Here is a 7,659-nt window from a genome sequence, read left to right as displayed (position 1 = left end):
AATCTTGTCATATAAACTATCTTTACTATTAAATTTAAAATAGGCCGCGGTGGTTGGTGATGGTACGTCAAACGTGTATACAACTCACCCCGAACATAAAAAGTAAGGTCAGCGTGACCGGCTCCATGAGGAGTTCTTATCCGGATTAGTTAGGTCACGACCAAAATCCAATCCGTAGCACTAGGTAGCAAAATCAGCATCCCTTTCCTAATTCTAATCGGTAAGACAAGCATAGATCGGTTCAGCCACACATCTTTTTCGTTCGCTCCCCTTTTTATTCTCTAAGGAACCCTCTCCTTAACGAGCGTAGATTGATGGAGATGGTTTTTGTACCGGTCAATCTTTATATCCTTTACGGCATAGTTACGTAAAAGATCGGCGGGTGATCCGTCCTTTCTCCTCTGCAGTAGTTCATCAACGCGTGTCCGGCAATCCCGGTTAGGTCGACACAATCGGCAAAAAAGAAAAAGGCCAAAAGAGACCCATTGATTAGGCTCCTCTTGCCGTGCTACTTTAAATTTTCTAACTTTTCTTTCATTCGCAAACATACGGTGACAACCTATATGACTCTAGGTTTCTTTTCCTAATTTTTGCACGTGCATGCATTTTCCCTTTAAAATTCGTAGGACATACAAATCTCAACACTTATGCTACTAAAAATCCTTAAAAAAAACAAAGCTTTCATACCACTGCAGCTTTTAAGAGGTTAGTGACAAGAATCAACCACATGTTTTGGAGCGCGAGTGACATTCTCCCTAAAAAAACCATGTTTCATGCGTGGGTGTTTCATTAATAAAGAGAAATATCTGTTCGGTTGGGGCCACGTTTCGACGTGTGTTCTCGACAAATCGGTTTCTCCAGACAAAGTATCTCGAAGGTGTTCATAGAGATTGCATGTGCATTTGTGCGTTCGTAGGAGCGAGTATGCATTTAGTGAGCATTTATATTGTACCGTGTTTTGTTAAAAAAGATGGTGTAAAACGGGCACCTTTTACGATATACTCCCTCCGTCCCAAAATGTAAGGCGTCTAAGGATTGGTCAAAAGTCAAACCTTACAAACTTTGACCAAATATTTTAAAAAATATTTACATCTACAATATCAAATTGACATATTAAGAAATTATACTTTAGGGTGACTCTATTGATAATGATTTAGTATTGTAAATATTTATATTTTTGTGTGTAAACTTGGTCAAACTTTAAAAACATTGACTTTTAACTAATCCTTAGACGCCTTATTTTTGGCACGGAGGGAGTATCATTCAATAAATACTATGAATTATTCGATCGTTTGTTCAAACATGTTAATTAGATCGGTCGATTGATCAACTCGGATCGGTCGATCGAGCATCAGAGTTGTCTCAGTGATGACAAAAAATAATGCACATTGTATGATACTGACGTACCACAGATTCTAAAGAAAAATGAGGACCATGTGGCCACACATCCTGGACATTGTGTTATCACCAGAATTTGACCGAGTCAGAGGTGGGCCGCGATCAAGATGGACTTGAAGATATATACATGGAAGAAATACGTGAATCGGCCTTTTATACCAAGTTGGGCTTAATTGCCTGTGTATCTGTAATATATTAGATCGCATCTTAGTTTAGAAGTTAGAATCTTACTCGTGCACGGTTTGGTGCACGCCCACATTAGAAAGTCCGCCTGGACTATAAATATGTATCTAGGGTTTATGGAATAAACAACAACCAACGTTCAACCACAAACAAATCTCGGCGCATCGCCAACTCCTTCGTCTCGAGGGTTTCTACCGGTAAGCACCATGCTGCCTAGATCGCATCTTGCGATCTAGGCAGACAAGCCTGCCCACGTTGTTCATGCGTTGCTCGTATCGAAGCCTTTTTGATGGCGAGCAACGTAGTTATCTTAGATATGTTAGGGTTAGCACTCGTTCTTCATATTACATGCTTTCGTAGTGCAACCCTTGCATGTCTAGCCGCCCTTGCACCTATCTTAGGTGTAGGGGCGGCACCCGCTTGATCATAGTTTAGTAGATCCGATCCGTTACGGTTGCTCCTTGTTTCATCAAGGATTAGTTTAACATCTGCAATAGTTAGGCCTTACAAAGGGTTGGAGGATCCGGCGGCGTGTAGGGTGGCGTTTGCTAGCCCTAGAAAGGATGTTCCGGGGATCAACCTCGTGTTGGTTTTTAGGCCACTGTCTAGGATCGGCTTACGGTCACCGTGCGCGAGCGCGAGGCCCAATCGTGAGTAGGATGATCCGATTATGCGGTGAAAACCCTAAATCGTCGTAGATCTCATTAGCTTTACCTTGATCAAGCAGGACCACCATATATTCGGACACCTCGTCCGGATCATGGGTGGATCGGCTCTTTGAGCCGATTCACGGGATAACTCGAGAGCCGATCGAGGCTCGTATTTAATGTTTACGTGTGTGCCCTGCGAGGAAACTAAGCGAGGCATCATCCACACCTTCCCGACCGGGTATAGGTCGGGTGGCACGCCCTGTGATAAACATCGGACGTGCGACCAGGAGGCTTTGCGGGCCGTCGCTCCGAGGGACCGGGGCCAGCCGCAGCCCTAGTTGTTCCCGGCTCTACCGTGTTGACCATCTCGCGCCGCCGGGGGGTTTCGACGTCAACACATTCGGCACGCCGGTGGGACAACCTTCGCCATCCACAACATCGCCATCTACATCCGAGATGGCGGAAGGCACTCCGGTCAAGTACGAGGATCCGCCCGATGAGCTCAAGAAGAAGCATGACGAAATCAAGGCGGTCCTCGAAGCCGAACTCATCGGCTCTTTCCACCGAACCCGCTCCCATGGCGTCAGGTGGAAGGGTTTCACACCTGGAGGCGCGCTCGATGGAGTGGACCTGTCCGCCCCGTCAGAAGAACGCACCAGGTCGCTGAAGTGCGAGGATCTGCCCGAGGAGCTCAAAAAGAAACATGACGAGATCAAGGCAACCCTCGAAGCCGACCTCATCGGCTCCTCTGAGAAGACCCAGCCGCACGATATCAAGCTCGGTAGAGACTCACGTCCGTCGCCTGGCGTCAACATGGTGGATCTCAGCCACTCCATAGGCCAGCCAAAGTTCTCCTTTGGTGTCAACATGGCAGGGCTTGCGAGCCGCCATGGCAAAGACGAAGCGAGAAAGCAGCCACTCCGTGGCGAGGACAAAGAGGAGGCCGATCCACGCGACCGGCCCCGAAATGATGACGAGACGGTACACGACGGAGGAGGAAGTGAGAAGCGTGCGGTATCAACGTCCACTCTCCGAGCATCTCCTCAACAAATATGAGCAGCAGTACGACCGACGTCGGCACTACGACGTAAATGATGAGAGAAATTGTCGGTCCGATGCAGAGGACAGGAGGTACCGTCAGCAGAATAGGAACAACGGCGGGTACAGTCGTCACGCTGAAGGAAGGCCGAGGGGGCAGGATGACATGGGTCGGCACTGGGACTGTCCGTTCTTCAAACATTGCTTGGGACTCGGGAATGAGCCGATTGCCAACAATCGAGAACTGCCCGAGAATGCAAACAAAGGAAGAAGGATGCCGCTAACGTGTCCGTGTTCGAGCGTCTAGGGCCTCTCCCGCCTCGGAACAAGCATGCTGAGTCCACTCGGGTGGAAGATCTCGAGGAACTAGAGGACGATGATGAAGAAGACAAATATCATCGGCCCGGTGGTGCCCTGATGGGCTCAGCCGTTCCCGAAGCGAAGGGTTCAGCGTCTGCGTGGGTTGGAAGAAGCTGAAAGATTGTACCTGCACACGCTAAGGAAGGCACGGCCTGATCTGGCCGCCAAAATTCGACGAACCCTGGACGAAGAAGGTCGGCCACAAAGAAAAGAGTGGCGCCCCAAGCAGAGGAAAGCCGATGATGATACATCGGCTGGCACAAATATGGTCTTTATTCTTCCAACGGAGTTTAGCGCTCCAAGATTATATGAAGCACTCTGTGGCGCAATTAGGCTGCGGCCCACGGCCGGTCATCTTTGAGAAGCCGAAAGAAAGAAGTTACGAGCATCCGAAAGCCACCGTACTTGCGAGGTTACATCAATGGGCAGCCTGTTAACAAGATGTTGGTGGACACCGGAGCGGCAGTCAACATTATGCCATACTCCATGCTACGTCGGTTGGGACGCTCCAGCTCGGATCTGATCAAGACCAACATAACACTGAGCGATTTCAACGGCCAAGCATCTGACGCACAAGGTGTTCTGAATGTGGATCTGACCGTAGGAAGGAAAACTGTCCCTACGACGTTATTTATTGTCGACAACAAGAGTACCTACGCTGTCCTACTAGGGAGAGATTGGATCCACGCCAACTGTTGCATTCCATCCACGATGCACCAATGCACGATACGAGTGGGATGGAGATGAAGTAGAAGTCGTCCACGCGGATGATTCGGTCGAAGTTTCAACGGCCGGCATGGACGTTTGGGAGACATCGGGCCAAGAGCCACTCTCGGGCATCAATTTGGACGGCTGCGAGCGCATCGACGTGACAAAAAACGGGGTTAGGCTGGTTTTATCCACGAGCACTGACTGTGTAACAAAGCAAACGTCGATGAACAAACGTGGCGAGGCTGATCTTTGTGATCGGCCCCAAAAAAGTCCATGAAGGAACATTACAAAACCTTCATCGAGCAAACAACGTGGAGGCCGATTCCAGCAATCGGCCGAAATTATCCTCACCATCCATTCTGCCTGGGTTCAACACGTGATCCAACAGAGCCGATACCATCAATTCTCTTGACAGAATCGGCTCGGGGGGCACATAGAAGGATAAAACACGGGGATATGCAGTCTCATCCTTTGATGATGGGTATTGGAGTATGGGGGCCGATACATAAATCGGCCGAAAATTCAAAAAAATTTAAGCACAGCCGATGTGCAGGCATCGACTTAAGGATCAATGGGGATCTTCTCTTCAAGGACCCCTAACTCCCATTGGCGAGTCTTCGAGTTCAGTGGTGCTAACAACATAAACATGGCATCTTCTAGGACCAGGACTGCAAGATGAAGGATCGTCACCCTGACTAACGACGGGAGCAGCATAAACGTGCAAGTCAGGGTAGGGATGAACCTAACGAAGGGAGTATATCTCTTCTAAAACCAGGAGAACCACCGATGACGAAGCAATCGGCTGTAACGTTTTGGCCGAGGTGGTGACTTGGTAACTACCACTTCCAGGGGGTTATGTCCAGAGTTTGGAGGGCATCAGAAATGCAAGGACGTCCTCGCCGGAAGTTGCTTCAGCCTGCCAAGGATGATGAGCCGATCTGGTCTAAAGGAGCTCGGGGGGCAGCTCACACTGAAGGTTCTCTGCTCTCAGAAGCCGATTTTGTTGGAATCGGCTGACTCTGCGTTGCAACTTCGATCAGGCTCGGGGGGCAGCTCGCCCTGAAATTTCTTCGCTCTAAAGAACCGATTTTTGTTGGAATCGGCTGATGCTGCATTACGAGTTGGAAACCGAGGATGACCGACGTGGTCGGCTCACTGCTATTCTCGCCCCGACTGAAGCTCGGGGGGCAGCTTGCCCTGAAGGATCCTTTGCTATAGGGAGCCGATTTTTGCTGGAATCGGCTGACTCTGCATCTCCATTTTATTTTACGAGATGGTTGATGTTAAAAGACAGAGCAGGATTATAAAACGTCACTGCAGAATATCACCAGGGAATTTATGGACAAATGGTATCTGTCCTGCAGAAGTGGCAGCTTCGACGTTCGAGTTGATTCAGCAACCGTCCCGAAGCTTTCACGAAGACAGAAGAGGAGCTGGAAGAGGGAGATTCGGCGAGAAAAGTGTACGAAACCTAAAGTTAATGATGAGAGCGAGGCATTTTTTCAGGAGTTTGCCATTAAATCCAGCACTACGCTCGGTGACTGCGGTTCGGATGCATTCAGTTGGAAGTTGGGGGATCTGAATTCAAGTTAGGTTCGCAACTACCGTTTGAAGGGATGACTGATTTGGACCGCCCCGCAGGTTATAATGAAGGACTTATGTGTTGCCATCGGCTCATTGAACATCGATTAAGCTAACGATCGGCAGAGCCAGGATGAGGAAAAATCGGCTAAATTGGCATACAAGGAATCGGCAAGATCAAATTAAGGGAAATTCTTCATTGATAGCCAGATTTCTTACACAAAGAGCCGGAACTGCTCTCAAAAGGAGTTGCTAGGGGATACATTGCCCCGTCTACTACTACTGGCCCTATGCTAAGATCCTATCTAGGGGCCGTTGCTGCCCTCATCATCGTCATCACCGTCATCGCCACTGTCGGCGCTACTCCCCGCCGGCTCGTCGTCGGCCTGCTCCGGCGACCGCCGGCGAGGCCCTCGTTGTCCTCGTCCTCCTCATCGGCGTCGTCATCGTCGGCCGTCGACGTCGCTCGAGGTTCCCGGGCCGGAGGCAGTGGCGTTTGGCCGGCGGCTCGTCGGAGGAGCTGTCATCGTCCTCCTCCTCCTCCTCCTCCTCCTTCGCCTCCTCGGAGGAGGTGAAGTCATCCCAGGAGAAGCGATCGTCATCGCTCTCATCCTCCGATTCCCCGTCAGCGAGGAAGCGGAGGTCGCTCTCCCCACTGGTCAAGGACTTGTCTTCCTCGGACCAGATGGAGGAGGCGTGGTCTTCGAGGTCCCATTTTTGTGCGCGAATGTCCGGCGGCGTCTCGCGGGAAGAGGAGGACCCAAGGGAGAGTTCCGATGAGGTGGAGGAAGAAGAAGACATGGTGCGCAGAAAGGATTTTTGGAGTGCTAATGCGGAGATGATGAGAAGAGTAAACTGTGTGGAGTGGTTAAATAAAAGGGGATATAGTGGGAATTCAATGCCACAGCAGTTTCCGAGGAAGTGGTGCCTGAGAGAAAGAGAAAAAACTGCCAGGTCACGCGGAGAAGTTGAGAAGGCAAGGCATCATGATGACGGATCTCGCGACGGTTCGCCACGACATGACCCGACGAAAGAAAGGCATAATGATTTTGGAAATGTCATTTCCAAAACCGAGGGGGCATGTGTTATCACCGGAATTTGAGCGAGTCGGAGGTGGGCCGCGATCAAGATGGACTTGAAGATATATACATGGAAGAAATACGTGAATCGGCCTTTTATACCAAGTTGGGCTTAATTGCCTGTGTATACGTAATATATTAGATCGCATCTTAGTTTAGAAGTTAGAATCTTACTCGTGCACGGTTTGGTGCACGCCCACATTAGAAAGTCCGCTTGGACTATAAATATGTATCTAGGGTTTATGGAATAAACAACAACCAACGTTCAACCACAAACAAATCTCGGCGCATCGCCAACTCCTTCGTCTCGAGGGTTTCTACCGGTAAGCACCATGCTGTCTAGATCGCATCTTGCGATCTAGGCAGCACAAAGCTTGCCCACGTTGTTCATGCGTTGCTCGTACTGAAGCCTTTTTGATGGCGAGCAACGTAGTTATCTTAGATATGTTAGGGTTAGCACTGTTCTTCATATTACATGCTTTCGTAGTGCAACCCTTGCATGTCTAGCCGCCCTTGCACCTATCTTAGGTGTAGGGGCGGCACCCCGCTTGATCATAGTTTAGTAGATCTGATCCGTTACGGTTGCTCCTTGTTTCATCAAGGATTAGTTTAACATCCGCAATAGTTAGGCCTTACAAAGGGTTGGAGGATCCAGCGGC

Source organism: Lolium rigidum, chromosome 2, assembly GCF_022539505.1.
Source record: "Lolium rigidum isolate FL_2022 chromosome 2, APGP_CSIRO_Lrig_0.1, whole genome shotgun sequence".
Lineage (NCBI taxonomy): Eukaryota > Viridiplantae > Streptophyta > Magnoliopsida > Poales > Poaceae > Lolium > Lolium rigidum.
This window is presented reverse-complemented; position numbering follows the sequence as displayed.